The sequence below is a fragment of the Microcebus murinus genome, chromosome 8 (genome assembly GCF_040939455.1).
Source record: "Microcebus murinus isolate Inina chromosome 8, M.murinus_Inina_mat1.0, whole genome shotgun sequence".
Classification (NCBI taxonomy): domain Eukaryota; kingdom Metazoa; phylum Chordata; class Mammalia; order Primates; family Cheirogaleidae; genus Microcebus; species Microcebus murinus.
Genome location: NC_134111.1, coordinates 68,350,067 through 68,375,249, shown reverse-complemented (window position 1 = coordinate 68,375,249; position 25,183 = coordinate 68,350,067). Strand labels below are relative to the sequence as shown.

At 34.6% G+C, this 25,183-nt stretch overlaps 1 pseudogene; it reads left to right on the top strand.

Annotated features, from left to right (window-relative positions):
• LOC142872323 (ER membrane protein complex subunit 5 pseudogene) overlaps window positions 1–24,002 on the top strand; it is a 139,037-nt pseudogene extending 115,035 nt beyond the window's left edge.
• Window positions 24,003–25,183: the final 1,181 nt, after the last annotated feature.

Here is a 25,183-nt window from a genome sequence, read left to right as displayed (position 1 = left end):
ATAACTCATTGTAGTTTTAATTTGCATTTCCCTAATGGCTAATGATGTTGAACATGTTTTCATGTGCCTCTAAGATTTTAGAGACAGCCTTACTTCATAATTCAATGAATATTAAATATAACTATATAGTTTTTACTTAGTAATTCTGGTTACTAGTAAAAATAAAAGTTCTTGTAATGTTCCCTTGTGATTTATGTGCATTTATGAGGATTATGAAATACAAATTGCATAAAAGCAAATATAGCTAAAGCAAAATTTCATTAATCTGTTTTCCTCTATTTCATAATATATGATAATTCAGGCAAATGCTGCTGTTTTATCTTTTTCTCTAAGTAAATTCTTTTTAGAAAGCAAATTAAGAGTGAAAAAGAAAATAACACATATTTTATTCTATATTTTACTTAAGTTTTCAACAAGTATAAAAATATTATGTATTAATTTGGAATAAATATACATAAATTAAAAAAATATAAATAGTACACTGTCATTATATGCACCAACTTCCAGACTAAGGGCACATTTCCAGTAAGGAAGGAAAAAGTAGGAAGGTAGGATAGAGGCTTTGCTTTGTGTTTAGCACTTTGTTGTTATTTTGTAAAATCAGATATCTGATGCAAATATAACAAAATGGTTAACATCTTTTAATACTGGATAGTAGTGTAGCAGTAGTTATTATACAATGTTTTTGAATATTTATCTATGCTTGAAGTTTTTAGAAAAAAACAAATAAATGCAAAATTATTATGTATTTTTATCATTTCTCCATTATGTCAGCAATTGTTCTAAACCCTTAGAATGTCATCTTATTTAATTCACACAAAATACTTAGGATACATGTATTATTTTCCCCATTGTTCAAATAAAGAAACTGAAATATAAAGAGTTTTACTAACCTCTGAATGGAAAACCTAGGATTCCTACAAAAGTCCTCTAACTCCAAAGCTAGGCCTTTTAACTACTAATGTTTATTCATATTTATTATTCTGCACATTACAAAGAGTTTCCCAATTACTCATTAACCAATTTAGATATTGGTTAATTATCAATTCTAGACCACATAAAAAGTGGCTTCTAAGTAATTTGTGTTTAAATTAATTATTTGTACATAATTTAATGAGTTTTACAATTTAAAATGTTAACCATTGTATTTTGGCTAAATTAAGTATAATAAATTATATGCTACAATAATAGGTTTTGCAAGCACATTGATTATAATCCATATCCAAATATTTTAAAGATTAGGAGGTGATATTTGCTCAACATCTTCTGTAATAATTTAATAAGAAGAATAAATGGACATTTTAGTTATATAACATTACTTTTTTTCCCTGAAGCATAAGTCACACATTTCACTATCATAATTTGAAAACTTGATAATAATGATACTTTTGTATTTTATCAAGTAATTCAGCTGTTACTTTTAAGTATCTATGGTTCAGGATCTATATAAATATTTAAAAATTGAGTAGACTTGCATCCTTTTTGCTGATTTTTTTTGAGTTGCAGTTTTAAATAATGTCGATAGGAACTTCAAAAGAAGTTTTCTGTTGAGAGAATATTTAGTGATTATTGATTCACAAAAAAACTTCAGTATATGGTACTATGAAAGCAATCTAAAATAGTAAATATTTTAATGACACAACATGGCAGAATAGAAAGTTTCAGGAATTGGTACCTCTTTGCAAGCAACTAGAGAGCTGAAAACATTATCAGAATCAAGTATTTCAGAACTCTTCAGTCTGGTTGAACACTTCTAGTTTTTAGGAGAGTGTTTAATGGAGAAAGAGGCTGATAAATTTCAGTGAATTTCAGCATTTTGAACCAGCTGCCAGCCCCATGGCATACAGCTTCAGGGATGGTGGTCTCTCTGGTTTACTCCAGCCAGGATGGACAATTGTGAACTCATCCTCCAAAAAATGAGGCTGATTGGCATTTCCCTGATGATTAGAGATGTTGAGCACTTTTTAATATTTTTGTTGGGCATTATTCTGTCTTCTTTTGCAAAGTTTCTGTTTGTGTCCTTTGCCTACTTTTTAATAGGGTTGTATAATTTTTTTCTTTCTAAGTTTGAGTTCTATATAGATTCATGTTATCAGCCCTTTATTGCATGTGTAGTATGCAAGTATTTCCCCCACTCGCCCCTCTTTTTGGTTTCTCATGTCTTTTTAGCATTTTCATGCCAATCTGTACCCATCATTTAGCTCCTACTTACTAGTGAGAACATCTAGTGTTTGATTTTCCATTCCTGAGATACTTACTTAGGATAATGGTCTCCAGTTCCATCCAGGTTGCTGTAAATGACATTATGTCTTTCCTTTTTATGGCTGAATACTACTCCATGGTATATACACACTATATTTTCTTTATCCACTCATCAATTGATGGGTACTTAGATTGATTCCACATCTTTGCAACTGTGAATTGTGCTGTGATAAACATTCAAGTGCAGGTGTCTTTTTGATAAAATGACTTCTTTTCCTTTGGGTAAATACCCAGCAGTGGGATTGCTGGATCAAATGGTAGGTCTATAGGAATCTCCATACTGTTTTCCACAGAGGTTGTAGTCATTTGCAGTCCCACCAACCATGTATAAACATTAATTTCTCTCTGTGCCCATGCCAGCATCTTTTGTTTTTTGACTTTTTAATACTGACTATTCTGATAGTGGTTAGATGGTATCTCATTGTAGTTTTAATTTGCATTTTCCTACGATTAGTGCTGTTGAGCATTTTTTCATACGTTTGTTGGTCATTTCTTTATCTTCTTTTTGAAAACGTCTATTTGTTTCTTTTGCCTACTTTTTTTTTCCTTTTTTTAATTTCAGCATATTATGGGGGTACAAACGTTAAGGTAACATGCATTTCCCTCATCCCCCTCCCCCTTGAGTCAGAGATTCAAGCGTGTCCATCCCCCAGACGGTGTGCATCACACTCACTATGTATATATATACCCATCCCTTTCTCCCCCCTCCCACCTGCCCCATACCTGAAAAATGTTTTCGAGGGTTGAAGGGGTAGTCCCACATTTGAGGGACGTGGTGAACACTGTGGAGGGGAAGAACATACCTCTAACCCTTGCTAGGGAGAGGCAAATATATAAAATTTATCCAAAATGTTTTGCCTACTTTTTAATGGGGTTGTTTGTTTTTCCCTTGCTGATTTGTTTGAGTTCTTTATAGATTTTGGATATTAATTCTCTTCACAAATATAGTTGAGGAATTTCTCTTGAGGATAGAGTTGTGGAGTTGTGGATAGAACAAAAGATGGTGAGGCAGTAAGACTAATTACCAGAGAAGTCCCAATTTACAAGTGCCTTTCAGAACTGATCAGGCTGGGTCTTGCATTTGTCATTTCTTTTTTACAATGAAATGCGGATGAACACCTCTAATTTTATGATTCAGAAGATCAAATAACATTCAGTTCATGTTACATATTTTGCATTACATTATTATTTAGTGTCCCATGGTCAAATGTCCTGAGTAGACGAGTTAGTAGAGTGTGACAGAGTCTTTCAACTGCATATGATTGTTAGCAGAAAAAGTTAAAGACTTATACAAAACCTAAAGAGTTTGTGTGTGACTCTAGAGGACTTCCCATAGAATATCTATGTATATTATGATAAGTTGCAGAAACACTGGATCTTGTTTGTGTTAAGGATTCCTTTGAAGGTCCACTTGTACCTCAGCCTGGTTCTACAGCAGGGCCTCTCCAGCTCCAAGATACATTCAAAATTAACATGCTCATGTTTACTAAATAGAAGGGTAATCAGAGTATATTACATATATTACCCCTCCAAAATCCAGAGTCCCACCAAATCATATGATTCTTGCTTTGGGTGAGTGGTACAATGCACAGTGATAGCAATTCCTAACTCATTCTATGGGAGTTTTCTAAAACACAGTGAAATCCTAGTATGACTCAAACTACTGGCTACTAGTAAATCTACAGATATAGCAAACACTAACCTTTCTTTTATGTATATCATATATGTATATCCCATATTTTGGAAAAAAAGATGTTTTGCTTTAAATAGGACATGTGAAGGATAATGTTATTAGTATTGATGAGCCAGATTGAGATTCCATGGGGATTGGGAATGTCCAGGTCTCCCCACAACTACATTTGTATAAAAGCAGGGTAGTTGATATAGCCGCAAGGTATTATAATGAAAGTATTTGCCTTTGTCACATAAGGTCAAAATATTTTTAATAAACTTTATGATGGGAATGGAAATACAATCATTTCTTTTTTATTTCAGAATATTAAGGGTGTTCAAACACTTTGGTCACATAAATTGTTTTGCACCACCTGAGTCAAAGCTACAAGCATGCTACAAGTCAAAGCTACACCCCAGACTGTGTGCACCCCGCACCCATTAGGTGTGAATTTACCTATCCCCTTCAACCCTCTGTCACCTGCTTGATCCCCAATGAATGTTACTTTCATACGTGCATGTGTTGATTGATTAGTACCAATTTAATGGTGAGTACATATAGTTTTTGTTTTTCCATTCTTGTGATATTTCACTTAGAAGAATGGACTCCAGTTCCATCGAGGTTAATACAAGAGGTATTAGGTCACCTTTTTTATGGGTGAGTAGTACTAAATGGTATACATATACCAAATTTTATTAATTCACTCATATATTGATGGGCACTTGAGTTATTTCCACATCTTTGCAATTGTGACCTGTGTTGCTATAAACATTTGAGTGTAGATATCTTTTTTATAGAATATCTTTTTTTTTTTTTGGATAAATGCCCAGTAGTAGGATTGCTGGATCAAATGGTAGTTCTATTTTATTTCTTTGTGGTATCTCCATACTACTCTCCATAGAGTTTGTACTAGTTTGCAGTCCCACCAGCAGTGTATGAGTATTCCTATCTCTCTGCATCCATGCCAACATTTGTTGTTTGGGGACTTTTTGATGGAAGTCATTGTCACAGGATTTGTGTGACATCACATTGTGGTTTTGATTTGCATTTCCCTGATGATGCTGAGCATTTCTTTAGGCTAATATTCTATGCTTCAAGGCCTTTGTTAATTTGCTTCTTCAAAAATATCACATCTACAACCTCAGCTTTAATTCGTCAAGCTACATGATTAAATTTTTGACTATTGCAGTTATTCCAAAAACACCATCTGACTTTTGCACCTAGTAATTGAAAGTTTCTGATCTTTACAATTTCTCCAAGGATGCTACATTACTTTTACTTTAATGTTTTTGCTGGTATTATGATGAGGAGGTGGGCATATAGACAATTACAGATATTTTCATGTGGCCTTCCCTAACAAAATTGTTCTTACTGTATGTATGCATCAGGGAACAAATATGGGCATTATGCCAGCTAAGTTTGTCCATACCTACTAAATATTCTCAAAATAAGTGTAGGACTGATGTGTGGATCACACTGCTAAATATATTCAAGCTAAGATTCCTTCTATCATCTTATCACCATAAGCCTCAATCTGATTTGTGGCCTGTATAATATTTTGATTCTGAAGGGAATAGCAATGGTGTGTAAGTATGTACTAAACCCAAGAAAGTCTATTTCCCTTTTTCCATTAATTGTTTCCCCAGTAAATTACCACAGATGCTTCTGTGGGGAAATTTAAAGTATATACTATTCATAATAGGGGTTCAAGCTATAAGAATAGACTTATGCTTAATACTTAGGTACAGGTTATTAATTTCCACTTTTACCATTGGATTTAAGTTTGTAGTCATCAGAGATAGAAATTTCTACCTGTATATGTGAAGCATATTTCTATTAGAATTTTCATTTACATCAATTCTAGAGACTTCTGATCAAAATCAGCATCACTGCAGATTTTCTCAGGGGTCATAGTCCTTTGATTACTACTCCATTTCTGTGGCATGCTGTAATTATACTTGTCTTCTAGATTTGTAAGAATTCATTATTCCCACTAAGGAACCCAATTGTACTTTATCATTTTCATGATCACCCAGACAAGAAAAGAAAGGATCACTTTGCAAATATGCTGGGCTCCCATACCTTACTGATGCAAATATTAATTTATTGGTAAAGAATGACCTCAGTGGTTCTACAGACTATGTATAGGGTTAGGATGAGCAGTTTGCACATAATATATTCCTTTCAACATTTTCTGAAACATCCTTCTTAGAGTCTTTCCTTTTCAGTATGTTAAGGGATTTCCAGCATATCTATCCTCATTTATTTTAGGCTGTCATTGAGTGCAAGCTCCAATTAACCAATCTAGCAGACAATTAAAACCAGTCATAGGTACTCAAGGAAACACACTAAGTCACAATTGACTTAAATATGTGAGCAACCCAATCCCAGAACCACAAAGGTGTGTATTTTAGCACTAATCCTGGAAAGAAATTATCATTCTGATCAACTTCTAGGCAAAATATGAATAACACACACAGATCAGTGTAGGTGAAGGGTTTAATAAAGGAATTGTTTACATTAACATGGTAAAACAGTAGGAGCAGGTATCATGGGAAACAGCCGCCTATTGCTGTAATTTACTGGTGACTTCTTGACCTCTCAGGCCCAGTTGGTAGATAAATACTATTTCTATTTTACAGTGAAATGCTACTGACACTGTTAAATTTTACCTTTACTTTAGTGATATGTGAATTGATGAAACAATAGAAATAATAAAATGGTCTATTTACTCACATAAAAAGTAGATCTTCACTCTTTTCTATTCTTCATCAAGCATAAAAATCACAATGTTAACAAAAAAATTTGTGATCTATAGGAAAATAAGCAGTATCATATAGAATCAACTGGGTATTAACTGAAGAAGATATTAAAAATGCTTTATCTAATATTTAATATGTATCACATCTCATGGCTTATATAACACACACATACACACTGTATAATGGTTTTGACATCAAACACTAATGTACTCTGGTTAGAATTATACTACTAATGCTACTAGTAAATGATTAATTCTTACCTTGTGTTTATGATGTGCCACAAAGGCTTCTAAGCACCTTACTTGGATAAACAAATATTTGGCTAGGTCTAGTCTGGTTTTGTAGTCTGTGCCTTCATCATTTATTCTAAATACCACAATATTGTTGCACAAAACAAAGTAGGCAAAAAACAAAAAATACCTTAGTAATAAGACGATTTTTTAAAAAACGATTATCCATGCAAATGTCTTACTTTCTAAGAAGTATTCTTTGAAATGTTAGACAAAAGGGCAAACCACCAGTAGCTCTAACATCACATATATTTGCATCAATTTTATCATATGCAAGCAAAGCGTGATGGGAATAACAAAGAGGCTGCCATATAGAGTCATGAAAGGATGAAATAAAGTGAGAAGAGGTATATTAGTCAAACTAATAGCTCCATCAGTGAGGACAAATAAAGGTTACATGTCCCCTGGAAAGAACTGTTATATAAAAATAAAATTGATAACATAATTGACTCTACCCATTGATGCTTTCTCACATAGTTTCTTTCCAGCTAAGAGGGCAAGTTACTCTTTAGGATAAAACCTTTAAGAAAAAACTTAAAGAAAATATCCATCGAATTGAGCTCATTTTAAGAAGTTTTCATCTAAATAGACTCTGAATATTCAATGGTCATGTACTGAAGCTTGAAGAAATATTGCTCAGTCTATTAATGAGAAATAAAGAATAATTTGGTTTCTTCTGTAAATATGAATTAAATAGAGCTAGTTGTGCTCACTAGTGTGGATAGAATGTCCTTTGTTATTATGACTCATAGGCAGACATTTATAGATTCAGGTTGTAAAAAGTCCCATTAAAATGATTCATACTCTTTGAATTAAAATAGTGTTTGGTGAAGAACTGGTGAGCAAACATTGCCAGACCACCTAGAGTTTTATTAAAAATATCTATAGGAAACTTGAGTGCACTTTTGGAGTATGTGTCTTAACAAGGGTTAAAGTTTCAAAAATTTAACCAAGAATATAGAATAAAGAAATTTTTGTTTTCTGAAGTGAATCCTAGGTATGGTTGATAATAAAAATCACACATAGAGTAAGAAAAATTGGGAGTAATGGAGAAGGTTTGAATTAAAGAGTGAAGAAAGAATACTACTGTGGTATCTATTCTCCATCTGCCACTGGTCTGGGCTAAACTTATTATTGGAAACATGACATCCACAAATAATGAAAGTACTTGATACAGGCAATTTTAGACTTGTGGCACAGTGCATCTTTGAATTCCATCTGACAAAACATTGAGGACAGAAGCCATTTCCCTTCTTGAATCAAACCATTTGGGTCTGAATCTCCAAATTTGGATCTGGAGATTATGGAATTTTATGATTTTATCAGAAATTTGGTGTGAGTATTATCATCCTCAAGAGTCACTGGCACTTGGGTGGCTCTACTGTGTGTACTTTTGAAATGGAGCTCACCATAGAGTTTTACACTATAAGCACTACACAGGGACTACTAACTAAGGGGAGATTGGAAGCTGAAAAGGAATACATCAGTGGACATATATTAGGTCCTCTTTGGGATCCCCCAGAAATTATTGGGGGACAATTAAATAGAAAATAAAAACTGTCACTCATGTCACTATATCTCCAGATATCAAGAGACAAGAGTGGTTCCTGAAGGAGGAGACAGTAGTGACAATGCAGTTGAGATTAAACACATTTCAGTGCTAATAGAAAAGGATCATTCGATAACTAGATTTTGAAGATACAGACCAAAGGATAATTTAGTATAATCTTCCTAAGACAAGTTGAAAGACAATGTGATAAAGAAACGTTGTGAAGCAACTACCTTTACTTTTTGTCATACGATAAGAACCAAAATACACAGGCAAATTTTGTGGGAATTATCAAAAAGAAATTAAGGTATTACTCACATGTGTTGCTCAGAGACATCAATGTGTAGAGAAAGCAGATTGGTGCACTCTTTAGTACTATATGTTAGTCAACAAAATACACAGGGAAAGAATTCAGGGAGGTTACAATATTGCAAAAAAATTTTTTTGAATGATGACCCAGAACAATTAAAAATAATAATCTTGAGCTAACTTTGAGATGTGTTTCTCTAGTAAAATTATATAAACTAATATTTATGGAAATGAGAAGTAATACTTTGATATATTTGTTGATGCACAACTTTACAAAAATAGTTAAATTTATAAATATTAATGAAATACATCCCTATAACTTCTAAATTTATTATCCTTAACTTATTTAATATACTTCTTTATTCTAGAAAAAATATCAAATCATGACCTATCTTTAATCTCTTTCATTTTAGAAATATAAATGTTCCTAAATGCCAGATATGAAGCCGTTTTTCACATTAGGCACCTGTTATGGACTGAACTCTGCCCTCCCCCTCAAATTCAAACATTGAAATCTAACCCTCAGTGTGATTGTATTTGGAAATAGGAACTTCAAAGTAGTCAAAAGGGTGAAGCCCTAATGTAACATATCCGGTTTCCTTTCAAGAAGAGGAAGAGACACATGGGGCGCACATGTACAGAGGAAAGGCCTTGTGAGGGCACAGCAAGAAGGCAGCTTTTGCCAGCCAAGAAGAGATGCTTCAGGAGAAGCCAAATCTCCCAGCATCTTGATCTTGGACTTCCAGCCTCTAGAAATGTGGGAAATAATTGTCTGTTATTTATGTAACTCAGACTGGGGTATTTTTCTGTGGCAGCCCTAGCAGACTAATACAGCACCTTAAACATGAAGAAATTATATTAAGTTACCAAAATCCTCTAGCTAAGCATGTAAGTATGTAGCACATATGTGCCTTATAGGTTATATAATTTAGGAGCAATATTTGAGTCATGCAACCCTGATAGGTCAGTGAGCACAAATGACTTTTAAATTAGAAGCTATAAAGAAATAATCAATATAGAATATTTTAAAAAAACAAAACATCCTGAAATCTACACGATATCTGTTAGTTGAATCTGTGTTTTATATGAATGCATGTATAAACACACACACACACACTCCAGGAAAGTTTTAAAGAAATAACTCTTATCTATGGGGCTAAAGACTTGACCTCCATTCTTGGTACTGCCACTTACTTGTCTGTATGAGTGAATATGATTTTTAGCCTATAAAAACTTAATTTGTCCTAGCAACACTATAGTTTTCTTTTCTCTAAAAAATGCATAATAATGTCTTTCTAGTCCCCCTTATAGTAGTGATATTAAATGAAATAATCTACAAAAACAGGCTTTTTGAAAACCTCAAAGACTACTAAAAAGGTTAGAGAGGTTATAATATTAACAAAAAAACAAAAGTCTTTAATAAAGTTTGTTTTTTAATTTTCTTTTTTTTTTTGGTGAAGAAATTGGACCATGAAAACTTTTACAAATTACTGAATAAAAATAAAACTAATGCTGTGCCCTGTTTAGCATTTTTCTGTGATGTGGTAAATATTTGTTAGTCATCAAGCTTAAAGTGTGTTTGATTATGCAAGAGTTTGATTTCCACTTGATTGCATGGCTGTTAAATGAAATATTTTCTTAAATTTAATCCAAATTCGTCTGACAGTGTTTTTATATGATTAAAGATACTGTAAAAATACTCTTATTTGGCTTGGTTGTAATGTCGCCCAAAGGTAACACTTCAAAAAATAGGTTTCATTTTATTTTAGTTTTTTATTTTCCAAACAGAATCTTGTGTGGCCTTCAGAATTTATTGTTCTCATTGTACTCTAAAAGTCTTCAATTGCCATAAACTTTTTCAGACCATGGATCAGCTTAGAATAAGCTTATCATTTCCAACAGTGTGATTCTATTTTAATCACTGTCCTTTTTGGATAATCAAATTGTCATACTTGAATAAACTATTATAAATTCTGATTTGATGAGAAAAATAAACATATTCACCACCTAGAAGCCAAGACATTAAATAATTATAATTTGTTTTGGAGAGTTGTGTATATGGAGCTGCAAAAAATGAATATACTAAAATTACTCATAAATTATATCACCTAGCTACCAATCATTTATTTTTAATGTTTACATTAAACTATATGAGGACAATACAGGAAAGAACAATGGAAATAGCACTTCAATAGGAGTAATAAAAATGTAACGATCCCATTGAGAGTTACTATACCTACACTCACACATGTTCACATGCTATGCAATATAATCTACCAAAGTAGATAACCTAAATAATAATAATAATGATAATTATACCCTCACAGTAATGGTAACTCCCTCAATCAAACTTAAGCATTAGTGTCATTTTTTTTTCTTTTACTCTCCTGATTGATACCATCTTTAAATAAAGCTCTTTTATCTCATCTATAAGGAGCACAGCCAGGGCTAGAGTAGCAGTTGTATTGATTTAAAATTATGAAGTTGCTATTAGTGATGCTTATAGTAATAATGCTATATTCATCTCTAAAAAAAGGGAGAAATGATTTCTTTGCTTTAGAGATAAGCATATGAATGATGAAGGGATTTTCAACCATCTTAGAAAAATGGAAAGATTCTCTCACAGTGAGATATGCAGTCTCTATAAGCTACACCTGCACTGCTGGCCACCATCAGATATGAGACATGTTTCAAGTTTTCTATCAGACTTCTATAACACTGTGATTAGAAATGCAATGTACTTGTCACAGGGAGAATGTTCATATATGGAAATTTGAATGAAAATTGTTAAAAGGAAAAAAAAGAAATATTCAATATTTTAAATATGAGTTTATATGCCAAGCAATATCATTAACCAATTGTATAAATGCAGTAGAAATATGCTCTTTCCATCCTTGCTTCTGCAATTGATAACTTACAAGCACATTTTTGTTCATAGTAAAGTATTTTTAAGGAAACAAACCTTAGATTGTCGTCACAGATAACAGAATATTTTTAACTATTAAATGGTTATAGCCACCCATTCTAAATGATTCCTGTGCAGAAAATAGTTCATGTAGCAGGCCTGAGACTATTATTCATAAAAAGGCTCTCTTACAAGGTTGCCTTTTGGGAGGGTTCCCACAATTTTCTAACTGATAAGAGGGCTCACTGTACCTAAGCTGTTTGTGCAAATAATTTGGTTTATGTGGGACACCTACTTTCCTTCTTGCCAGTATGGAATTGGGGGATGTGCTTTGGAGTGGGTGTCTGCATGACCAGCCTCCAATAAAAACCTAGATCACCAAGTATCTAATGAGCTACACTGGTAGACATTTCATATGTGTTGCCCTAATTCCAGGCTAGATGAAATTAAGCACATCTTGTGTGACTCCTTGGGGAAAAGATACTTGGACACTTGCTCCTGATTTCATTTAGATTGCATTTATTTGCCTTTTTCTCTTGTTGATTTTTTCTGTGTATCCCTTCTCTGTAATAAATCATGGTCATGAGTACAACAATATACTGAGTCCTGTGAGTCCTTCTAGCAAATAACTGAACCTGGTGGTTATCTGGAGACCCCCCAACACACTTCTTTTTCTCTTATTTGAGCAAACCAAATAGCATTTATTTTCATACAACTATAATTGTATTCAAATTTTTAACTAAGCTGAGCATGATACTACTCATGATACCAATTATGAGCTTATTATCTTTCCTAACATTTAATTTATTATATAATGTAATTATGTAACCGTTGTTTTCAAATTTGGAAGTTGTAAAGATTATTTTGAGGGCTAGTATGAATTATATACTAATTTATCAGATCAGTTCTTTGAAATACATTGAATGGTAATTATTCAAAAAATTAGTTTAAGAGGTCAATTAGAAAATGACTTCATAGACAGAGCCTAGCCTTCTCCACAGAGATGAACCAGAATAGTAGGTAGATTCTCATATTTTGAAGAGACCATCTAGAATTGAATAGTAGGATTTACCTGGGAAAGAACAGGAAGCACCAAAAGTGGGTAGGAGAGGGGTCAGGGTGACTTCCCTGCTGGGGCTGATTTAGGGCCAGCCAAAATGCAGCTTCTAGGAGAGATATAGGAGCCCAGGTACTCTCAGGCAGCCCTAAGAAGCTCTTCACTTCCCTGATGTGAACCGCGTTTGAGACTAACATGTGAATAGACAGCATTTTTCAGTTTCTTGCCTAAGCTGCCTGCCTGGGTGGGGCCAGTTGTAGGTCCAGCTTTTCCAGTTGTAGGTCCAAGGTGCCATTTTGTTGCTTAGACACTGGATGGAACCAGGCTGTTTGGGCTTGGCATACTGTAGACCCCACCTGGCTAGGGAGGGACAGGTTTTACAGCATGCACCAGGAATGGTGCCCATCATCCTGCAGCCAGCAGCTGTGGGACTGAGCCTCTAGCCAACTGCTCCCCACAGTTTCCTGCAGCATTGCATGACTGAGAAGGGCCCCATGTTCTCTGATCACAGGCTCAGGGCACCATTTTAGGAGTTTGAAGCCAGGTACTGCTGTGATCTGGTGCTGAGTTCATGCTGACACAACCCTGCCCAGCTGAAAAGGGACAAGGGAGCTCAAGCTCTCCTACATACACTTAGTACAATTTCTACTACCCTGCTACAAGCTGAAATATGAATGAAATGTGAGTGGATGGCATGCCACCCAGTATCTTGCCCATATTGTTTGCCTGGAAGATGCCCCACCCTCTCTGGTCACAGGTTCAAGGCACCATTTCAGAAGTTCAAAATTGAGCGGCCCAGAAAGGGACATAGAGACAGGGACTTTCCCCTCCCCAAACATCGAATGCTGCAGACACAGATGCTTCTGTTCCCAAGCATTTGTTATTGGTGTAGGTGAGCTGTGGGACAACCAGTTCTAGGTTAGCAAAGGAATACATTCCCAATAGTACTCTGCTCACTACACCTGGGTTCTTCATGGAAGGTGAGGCTCATTTCCCTCCCTTCAAAAATAGGCAATGGTTTTACAGTTGTCTCAACCTGGTAATCTCAGCCTCTGGGTCTCTAAATTACTAAATCCACAGCCACTATTCTCTAGCACCAACTGGGGCCAAAACATCCGTGGAGGACCAGGGGATCCCAGGGGATCTGTAGGTCTCTTGGAGCTTGGACATTCAGGGTGGGCTGCTTCCAGTTGACAGGAGAGTGGAGCATGCCTGAGGGCACCTTAGGAGAAAGAGGACTATTCCTCATTATTCAGATCTAGAAAAAATAATCCTAAGCTTCATTTGGAACCAAAAAAAGAGCCTGAATAACGAAAGAAATCCTAAGAAAAAAATAACAAATCTGGTGATATCACATTACCTGACTTCAAATTATCCTACAAGGCTATAACAACCAAAACAGCATGGGACTGGTATAAGTACAGACGTAGATATAGACCAATGGAACAGAAGAGAGAACTCAGAAATAAAGCCATCTCCCTACAACCAACTGATCTTTGACAAAGCAGACAACAACATACAATGGGGAAAGGAAGCTCTATTCAATAAATGGTGCTGGGAAAACCGAATAGCCACATGCAGGAGAATGTAACAGGACACTTATCTCTTACCATAAGAAAAAAAATAATTTAAGATAGATAAAAGACTTAAATGCAAGGCATGAAACCAAAAAATCCTAGAAGAAAAAGTAGGAAAAACTCTTCTAGACATTGGCCTAGGGAAAGAATTTGTGACTAAAATCCCAAAGGCACATAGAGTTAACAACAAAAATAAATACATGAGAATTGATTACATTGAAAAGCTTCTTCATGGCAAGGAAATAATCACCAAAATAAATAGACAACTTACAGAATGGTAGAAAATATTCACAAACTAAATGTCTGACAAAGGGCTAATATCTAGAATATATAAACAACTCAAACAAATCAGCAAGAAAAAACTCCATCAAAAAGTGGACAAAAGACATGAACAGAAGTTTTTCAAAAGAAGATAGAGAAATGGCCTACAAACATATGAAAAACAGCTAAATATCACAAATCATCAGGGAAATGCAAATTACAACTACCATAAGATACCACCTTAACCCTCTCATAATGGCTATTATTATAAAGTCAAAAAACAGTAGATGCTGGTGTGGATGCAGAGATAAAGGAATGCTTATACTCTAATGATGGGACTGAAAATTAGTACAACCTCTTTGGAAAACAGGATTAAGATTCCTCAAGGAAAAATGGACTTATCCATGTTCAATTATTAAAATAATAATAATAATAACAAAACAACTAACAACAGCATCCAAAAGAAAAGTAGACTTACTCTTCAATCCAGCAATCCCACTACTGAGTATCTATCTAAAGGAAAAGAAGTCATTTTATCAAAAAGAAACCTATACTTCAATGTTTATCACAGCACAATTCACAACCACAAAGATGTGGAATCAACCTAAGTGCCCATCGATTGATGAGTGGATAAAGAAAATATGTGTACACACACACCATATGTAGTACTATTCAGTCAGAATAAAGAATGAAATAATGTCTTTTGCAGCAACTTAGAGGGAACTGGAGATCGTTATCCTAAATGAAGAATCTCAGGAATGGAAAAACAAACACCATGTGTACTCTCTAATAATTGGAAGCTAAATGATGGGCACACACAGGCACGAAGAGATGTAAAGTTCATTGGAATCCAAGAAGGAGAGAGGATGGGAGGGGGTGAGGGGTAAAAACTTACTTATAGGGTACAATGAACCCTATTCTAGTGATGGGCATGCTAAAACCCATGACTTAGTGACTTAAGCATTATAAAAAAAATCTATGTCACAAAAACATTTGTATCCCTTAATATTTTGAAATAAAATAAATAAATAAACTTACATACAGGCAAATTTAAGACTTTTCCATTCACCTTCCCACCTTCTCCTTACCCTCCCCTCAAAGTCTATCATAAATATACTAGCGCTGAAAAATACAATGAATCGTATTTTTCATATGAAGAATTAAGTACAATGGAAACAGTTAATAGAGGATTCAATGGTGCATATATACAATTCTGTTCAACACTTTAATTAAAAGATAAAATTGAAGTAGAAACTTTCTAAACAAATTACTAAAATAAACAACATAAGGAGAGAAATGATTTTAGATAAATGTTGATTGGAATTCTTGACATTGCAAATATAAAGACAGAAATATTATGAAAATGAATATTATGATGAAACCACGGCCACAAACAAAACATAGAGAGATAAGGCAAGTTAAATAAACAAATATAGTATGTTGGTTCATAATGTTGTTGCACAGAAAAGGATGACAACTTTGCATTAGCAATTGTTGCTATGGAAAAATATGGCCATTGTGTTACCAGATCATGTACTTTCCAAGAAGAAAATATGTAAATGTGCTTGTGATATCTCTAATAGCTTTAATTTTAACAACAGATACACTTCTTTTTAATTCTGATGTGGAATGAGCAAAGATGTCTTATTGTCAGATCAAGCTATGGCCTCCAATTTTTTTGAAATATATGGATTTTTTAATGTATTTTTAAATTTCAGCATATTATGGGGGTACAAATGTTTAGGTTATGTATATTTCCTTTGTCCCACCTGAGTCAGAGCTTCAAGATTGTCCATCCCCCATTCAGTGCACACCACACCCATTAGGTGTGAATATACCCATCCCCTCCTCCCTCCTCCCACCTGCCCGACACCTGATGAATGTTATTACTATATGTGCACTTAAGTGTTGATCAAAGAAAACCAATTTGATGGTGAGTACATGTGGTGTTTGTTTCTCCATGCTTGAGTTACTTCATTTAGTAGAGTGGGTTCCAGCTCTATCCAGGATAATATAAGAGGCATTAGATCCCCATTGTTTTTTGTGGCTGACTAAACATAGGCTCTAATACAAAATTTCAGAACATTAGGAAAATGAGAAACACACACACACACACACACACACACACATTCACACACATTTTTAAAGCCCACACTGAGAACTTTTTTAACATGGATTTTATTGTGGCTAGAAAGCATAAGTTTTGTCAAAACATATACATATACTTAAAAATATTTGTGTATTCTTTTATCCATTCAGCAAATAAACAGGCAGGGCATGCTGAGCCTGGTAAGAGAGAGAAGGGAATATAACCCCAGAGAACTGCAGAGCTAGTCAATGTACACTTGCATGAGTCAGGAAAATACACGTGGGACTAAATTGTGAGGAAGATGGATCAGGGACATAAGGAAGTAAAAGTTGAATAAGAGACTGCCTATTGATTTGGGAGAACTCTTCTGGCATCACTAAAGTATTGACTGTTCTGGCAATGACCCCAATAAATTGCCTGAACATGATTCTAGGAAGAAGGATGGAAAAAGTGAAGATATACTGAATGAAGTAGATACGGGATAAAAGCCAAGAGAAAAGAAGATTAAAAGGCTCAAAAAACTGGGCATGCTAGAGTGAATATACTATATAAGACAGAAATCTGCCAGAGGGCTATGTTTTATCAGAGGGCTATGTTTTATCAGTTTATCCCAAAGAATGCACTGGAAAGAGACATGAACTTTAACAAGTTCAGTGGAGGCTCTCCTCTGTAGTCCAAGACTGAGCATATGAGATGCTGTTATATTAATAGTATGAGGATCACTCAGAGCAATGTGAATGAGGAAACTCTGACATAAGAAGACAAATGGTGGCACTTAAACATTACAATCAAAGGAGATGCAATTGTTGTATTGAGATGCAAGATCAGAATGGCATCCAGGGAAGCCGGGCTAAGGGAGAGCTATGGAGATGGACAAGAACTCATCGTCCCTACAGACAAAACACATGAGCAGCTACACAGATAATGATGCTCAGTTAAATTAAGGATGGTTGATCACGAAACCGAGGGAAATTGCTCCAATAATATAATTTTCAGACTGAGCCAGATTTTGGACTTACCAACTACTGACTTAGGGAGATGCTGGCTCCATATGAGAATTTCCCTCATCCTTCCTCCAAAAGAATCTATGGCCAATTATTTAGCCAGTGACTCAGGTAAACCATTCATTGAGAAAAAGTAAATACTCAAACATTTTGACGACTGTTGAATATAAGGTCTTTATCGTCATTGATACACAGAGACATTGTGTCATTATTGATTCTCTTAGAGCGGGGACATGTGAAGACAGGTAACAAATGAGGCCCTGGACTATAATGTGGCTTACAATGGTTCTACTGAGTTTTTGGACCCCTTTCCCCAACTTTGCAATTACAATAGATATTGTAGTTACTATAATCTTTGCATTGGTTACTTTGTCTATAGGGTTAGAGAACTGAGAAAAGGAAGTAGAAGCCTCTAAAAAAGCCTCTACCAAATTAAAACAGTAATTTGAATACAGTATTACCTACCTGGGAAAATGGCAGAAAGCAGTAACCACCCTTAAGTTCCTAAACAGTGATGGTCCTCATCACGTTTTTATGTAATTCACCAGTTTGGTCAGTAAAAAACAGATGGAGCTTTGGGGGTGGTAGATAACTACTGCAAAATCAGCCATATTATAGGACCAATTACACCTGATGTCTCTGATCTGATATCTTTAGTAGAAAAGATTCACATGGTCTTGGATAGACAATACACAGTCACTGATGCCAACAAATACCTTATTTTATATAATTATCAAAATAAATATGAGAAATACTTCACATTATCTTGTGATGGACAGCAACATACTTTTACAGTCTTAGCCCATGATTATGTTACTACTCCTGCCTTCTGTCATGACATAACTAATGAGACCTGAATCAGCTGATCATCAGACACATCACACTAGTCCAATCAACCAATAACTTCATACAAATAAGACTCAATGAGCAGCCAGTCTAGGCATTGGTGTAAACAGCTACACAGGATCAATCAACACTCCAAATTCTTCGATACTGAAGTATTATTGGTAGGAAAAAATGAAGTGGATTTTATGGCAAACTCTAACAGCCTGTAGTTATTTTTTACACAGATAGTCCCTTGCCTTATAATGGTTTGATTAACAATTTTTCAAATTTATAGTGGTACAAATATGCATTCAGTAGAAACTGTACTTTAAATTTTGAAGGTTAGATGTATTAAGTGCATTTTTAACTTATGATATTTTCAAGTTATGATGGGTCTATTGTGTCATGATCCCATTGTAAGTTGAACATCTGCAATTTTATGTTGCCAAGACATCCATTTTGAATAGAAGCTTAATTTTCTCATACCAAAAGCAGAGTTTAGTCACCCTTGACATGATTTCCAGTTCTCTGCCTCCTCCCACTTCCTCAATGCAATTGATTCAGATATTTACCTTATACAACCACCTCCTGATGACCACCTCCCTATAGAACAGCTACATACAACCAATTTGACTCACCCCACAGAGTGCCACACCCTGCATGGACTATGCAGATTTGCCATAGTGACCCCCTCTCAGTCACAGCATGCCTCCGCCAGAGATCATGCCTGATTCTCTAGACACACCAGTTTACCTCTCCAAAGGAAATTTGCTTGTGTAATGCACCAGACCCCAATAAAGACTTTAACCCACAGGTCCTTCTCTCTCTCACTTCCCACTTTCTGGTTGAGCATGTGAGTGTGTGTGTGTGTGTGCGCAGGACAGCTCTCCGCTTCCTGTTGGCCCTGTGAGATATGCTTTCCTTTTCTTTCTGGGATCTGTACATAAAAAACTCTTTCTGTTATTTCATGTGTTCTGTTTTGCTGCCCCCCTCTGTCACTCACCTGAGCAACAGACCCAAACCTAACTCTTCTCCTGGTCAGGGCTCTTCTAAAGAGTGGCTTTCTTGGTAGGAATACACTGGACATAGGTTAGACAAGAGCCACAAGGGCGTCTGCCAGTATAAACAAATTTCCTGTGAGAGGATCACATGGTCACTGGTGGTATAGTTAGGCATTACACCACCTGCCAAGATAAAGAGGTATCTCATAAAAGGCATACTGTAAACATTCACAGCCACCTGTCCCGGAGCCCCATCAGAACAAGGCTAGAATTTGTATCTCTCTTGAGAGAGAGAGATCTCAAGACCAAATTAGAGGAAAATACAACAGATCCTCTATGATTCTGGATCTGTCTATAATGGAGCCTCTTCATAAGCCTTTCAAACACACACACACACACACACACTCACACAAAAGTATATTAGCAATAATGTTCAATACCTCTGTATTGAAAATTTTAAAAGATGTATCACTTTACATTTATATGCACTAGTTTTCTTTGCATGCAATTTTAGTTTCTGATAAGTCTCTTTTGTGGCAGCCACACTCCTGAGCACTGCCCGTGTGCACTAGGACATTCATTCTTTTTACCAGTGTTCTTACTAGTAACCACAGAAAACCCTCCATTGATTGAAGTCTACTTTATTGAAATATCTTTATCTTATGCATTGCTAATGAAAATTGCTTCCTCAAATATATTCTGAAAATTACTGCTATTGCTACTTATTACTGATTAACTAGATATGGCTTTTTCTCCTTATGCACATAATTCTGCAGCTTCTGCTTTTTGTCAGTGAAGTTTCTCTGTGAATCCTTCTCTGCACCCATGGTTCTTCTGATGCTCCTGCTTGAAACACACACACACACACACACACACACACACTACCTGCACACATCCTTCTGGAACTAGAAGGATTTTATCCTGCACCACCGTTGTCTGAAAAAACAAATTCACAATTGAGATCTAGCTCAAAAGTATTTTAATGTTCAGAAAAAAATGATCTCTGTAAAAATATTAAATCTCCTTTTATAGCTGTGGAGCAGCTGTGGAGTTTTACATTTTATCCATCACAAACCTACATTTTCTTGTAAAAATACTACATATATATATATATATATATATAGTTATAGTTATAGTTATATCACTTCTCATGTAGTTTGTATGCTTTTGAGTGACTGGCCTAATTCTTAGGATTCATGGATAATGCGAATATATTTATTATTTAAAGTATTAGGATCTATTATGTATGTTATAGCAAATGACCCAGTGCAGTGCCCCCAACCTTTTTGACACCAGGGACCGATTTCACAGAAGACAAGTTTTCTAGGGAGGATGGAGAGCAACTGTAAATAAAGATGAAGTTTTATTCACTTGCTGCCACTCACCTCCTGCTGTGTGCCCCACCCCCTTTCTTAATTTCATGGAAGACAATTTTTTCCAAGAATGGGGTTGGGGGCTGTGTAGTGGAGCTCTGCTGCCCAGTCCCTCACAGGCCTTCGCCTGGGGACTGGGGACTGCAGACCTAGTGGGAGTAGTCATAGATCAATTATTTTAAAAATAATTAATAAGTTGTATGTTCAATAGCATATACTTAATTACAATGTAAAATGAACAATCACTATTTTAAATATTTATTTTTAATTATTTATATTTGGAAGAGTCTCACATTTTATTATAATTAGTCTTTAGAATACACTGCACAAGGGAATCACATGTATTTTAAAGTCAAATTAAAAATCACTTTCACAAACATTTTTGAAGAAGATTCTGCTATTTATTTTCACTTGATCTTAATGCAAGGAAATGTTTAAGGTTTCAATTTCCCTTTCTTACTCTGGTTACCTTCCATTATTTTAGTTTAAAATCTACTGTTATTCTGAGTAATGTGGAAATATGCAAGTATTATGGTATCTAATACTTTTCTGAGAATTTTTTATCCTCTTGAAAGGGTTGGACTTTAATCACCACTTTCAAATGCATTGCATTTTTTAAACTGCTGTTGAGCTATTTGCTACAAAGAGTGCAAAAAGAAATATCTGATACCTTTCTTGACTAGAAACTACAGAGATATTAACACATCTTTTGACAATGTAAAAAAGCCTCAGGAGCACTTTTTTTTATCGGATGTTCCTTATACTTGTGATTTTCAGCTCTAAACAGAAAAAGACAAGCCATGATCCTTCTTGCCTCCAAGTACTTACAAAAAGATGTGTTAAATGCTAACAACTGCATGTGTCAAAAAATGACATTAGCTATCTTTTTAGCTTTTAAAACTAAAAGCTCAGAATGTCACAGGATTTGCTCAGATTTGGATTTATATATTGAACCAAGGTTGTATGGTGGGCTATGAATGAATAAGTAAGCATTCAGAAACATATAGAGAAAATGACATTAGTGAATGTTTTGGCAAGAGGTTAGGGAAGCTACAGTGAAAAGTGAAGTGTATTTTCTTTCAAATCAGATTATATATTCCTAGTTAGAAATTGTTTACCTTTTAATAACCTGTACCATTGTTAATTCTTTCTCTTTTCTGTTTTTGTTAAGTAACAATTCAACTCAGTGTTGTGGGCTTGAATATTTAGCATACACGAGGCAGGAATTTATAAGATACAGTCTTTCCTAGCTCTTTGCTTACTGTCTTTTCTGCTATTTCATTAAATGCTTGTAATATTATGGTCTTAATTCTCATAACAATTTCCTAACTGCTTTTTCATTTTCTTTGTTCTTTTTGCATTACAGTTTGACTTGTCTTACTTTAAAACTTCAAATAGTAGTATTCTTGTGGGACCAAGGCAAGATTAAATGAGATTGCAATGCTCAACTTCTTTGAGTTATTGGTTGTATTTCCCTGGGATCAAGTGCAAATTTTAGACAAAAATGATTTTCTATTTAAATATGTAAATCTGTTGTGTAGATGTCAGCCTCTTGTCAAAATGTTTATTTCAATAATGTTGAGTAAGGACAGCCTCAGTCTGTTTGACAATTTCCCCCATTATACAATTTCCATAGCAAATAAAGACTTAAATTTACCTATTTAATCCAGCTCATTTTTCCTAAGGTTGTGAGAGAAACCAAATTAAACATGATGAATGTACTACTGTAAATTCTTATCTTTCACTGGTGGTGAGGAAGCTATTTAATAATCTTAGTTAATTATTAATGCACATTCTACATGTAAGTGAAAATATTTTCAAGTTTTTTTTCTCTACCTGATGTTATTTTCTTGTGAAAAATAGCTTTACTTTCAAATCTACAAGTTGCTAGAACACAGATTTTCAGCACTTTATCTCATTTTGAAAGAAACATTTTCATCACTGGTTTTCTCTAGTGGGTAATCACTCAAGGAATTTAGTTATATTCATTAATTATATATAAGCAAGGATTCTGTTTATGTAAAACAAGGTTAAAATAATTTCATACTTGTATTGGAAAAAGAAAACTTTCCCCTAAGCATATATCACTTTTGATTTTTTTTCTGTCATGGTGTAAATTCTCTACAAATATTTGTTTAATGACAGATGAATTTAATACATAAATGAGTGTGTAATCTTTTTGAGGGTTTTCCTTTATTCTGAATATTAAGCTTTAACCTCGAATATAGTTTTAATGTTTTTTTCTTTTTTTTTGAAATTATACATTTTATTTTGACCATAAAAACATACAATTGCAATAAGATTTTTACATATACAATTATTAATATAAAGCATCCATTGAATTTAGAAAAACAGCATCACAGGGAAAAAAAAACACGGTCATAAAATTAGCTCATATTTTTCTGGGGACAGAGAAGTAGAAGAAATCAGGTTAAAAGTCCCCAAAACTAACAAACAAACAAACGTCGCTATGGAAGGGGCTGGTGGGCATTGGCCTCTTTGCCCTAGCCCACGCCGCCTTTTCCGCTGCTCCGCATGAGGAAATGACTGGTTAAAGGTAGTGTTAGAGTCAGATTAGCCTTCATGCAAACAAGAAAGCTACTTGAGAATTGAACAGACAGTAGGAGATCGTTCATATATGCGATTAACAGAAAAGGAAGATGAATCACTGCCAATAGATATAGTTCTTCAGACGCTTCTGGCCTTTGCAGTTACCTGTTATGGTATAGTTCATATTGCAGGGGAGTTTAAAGATATGGATGCCACTTCAGAACTAAAAAATAAGACATTTGATACATTAAGGAATCACCCATCCTTTTATGTATTTAATCATCGTGGTCGAGTACTGTTCCGGCCTTCAGATTCAACAAATTCTTCAAACCAAGATGCATTGTCCTCTAACACATCGTTGAAGTTACGAAAACTCGAATCACTGCGTCGTTAAGATTTTTACAGATTATAATAACAGGACAGGATATAGAGCTGGAATATTGGAGTTTGGGGTATAAAACACTCCCATCAGTATTTATACTTATCTTTCAGACCTAATTAAAAAAAAAAAAAAAACTATGGCCCTTGTTTACACACTGTTAATCAAATCATTAATGCAGTATAAGTTATCCATGGAATAAGTCTTTGGTATTTCATATAGAGAATTTTTTTTCATTTAAAACAAATTTATGTCCTTTGTAAAAGCCACTGTTTTGAACACATTTCCTTGGAAAATGGTGGTTTTTGTGATTATTTATTTTCTTAGATTTCTTTTCTTTTGCACTACAGTTTTTAGAATCCTTTTGGAAATACTATGTGACTACCGCATTTTGCAGCATGAATTATGGCAAAATGGTCTTCACTTCTCAACATATGGACTTCTCTAATGAGACCAAAATGGTGACTTATCGGTTTTTCTTGTGTCCTCTAAAAAGTTTTAATGTTTTTATTTTCATACTTTTCATCATGAGTTGAGATATTTAACTTAAATCCTTTACATTTTGAAAAATGTAATACTAATAGCTGATACTTATTAAGCATTTACTATGCCCTAGACATAGTTCTAATTATTTACCAAGAATTGATTCACTTAATCTTCTCAAATCTTAATGTCAGTACCATTATTCTCCAACTATATTATTAGAAGATAGTTTTAAGAAGGATATAATCATAATAGACCAATTTAAATTTGCTAAAAAATAAGGAGGCTTAATCCATTATTTAAAATTAATAGTTTCACTGTACATATTACTTCTTTCCTGATCTTTAAAATAATAGGATTAGACATTATTTCTAACTGAACCACTATGGTATAATTGGCAGGTAAACACTTACAGGAGAGATAACTTACCAATTTTAAAACTCAATTGTAACCTCTATGAAACTAAAATAGTTCACAGATTAAAGCATCATTCTCCATTACTCAATGGCCCAGCTAATCAAACTGTTGCTATCAAAAGAACCATATATAAATACAATATATAAATACATGGATTTCTTGGCCAATTTTGAAATAAATACTTACCTCTTTAGAAGTATGGCAATTGATTATGATCATTAAACCAATGGGTCAGTGTGTAATAAAAAAAACTGGTCTCTAAAATGATCCCACGGAAATTATAAAAAGGTGCATGCCCAGCTAACTCGTCCTCCACCCTACCACGTATTGTGCCTGTGAGCCACCCAGAGCCTGCGCCACCCCAACTGAGCCTGTGCTTTTTCAGTATCACCTCAGGGTGCTCTTTCTGTCATACATT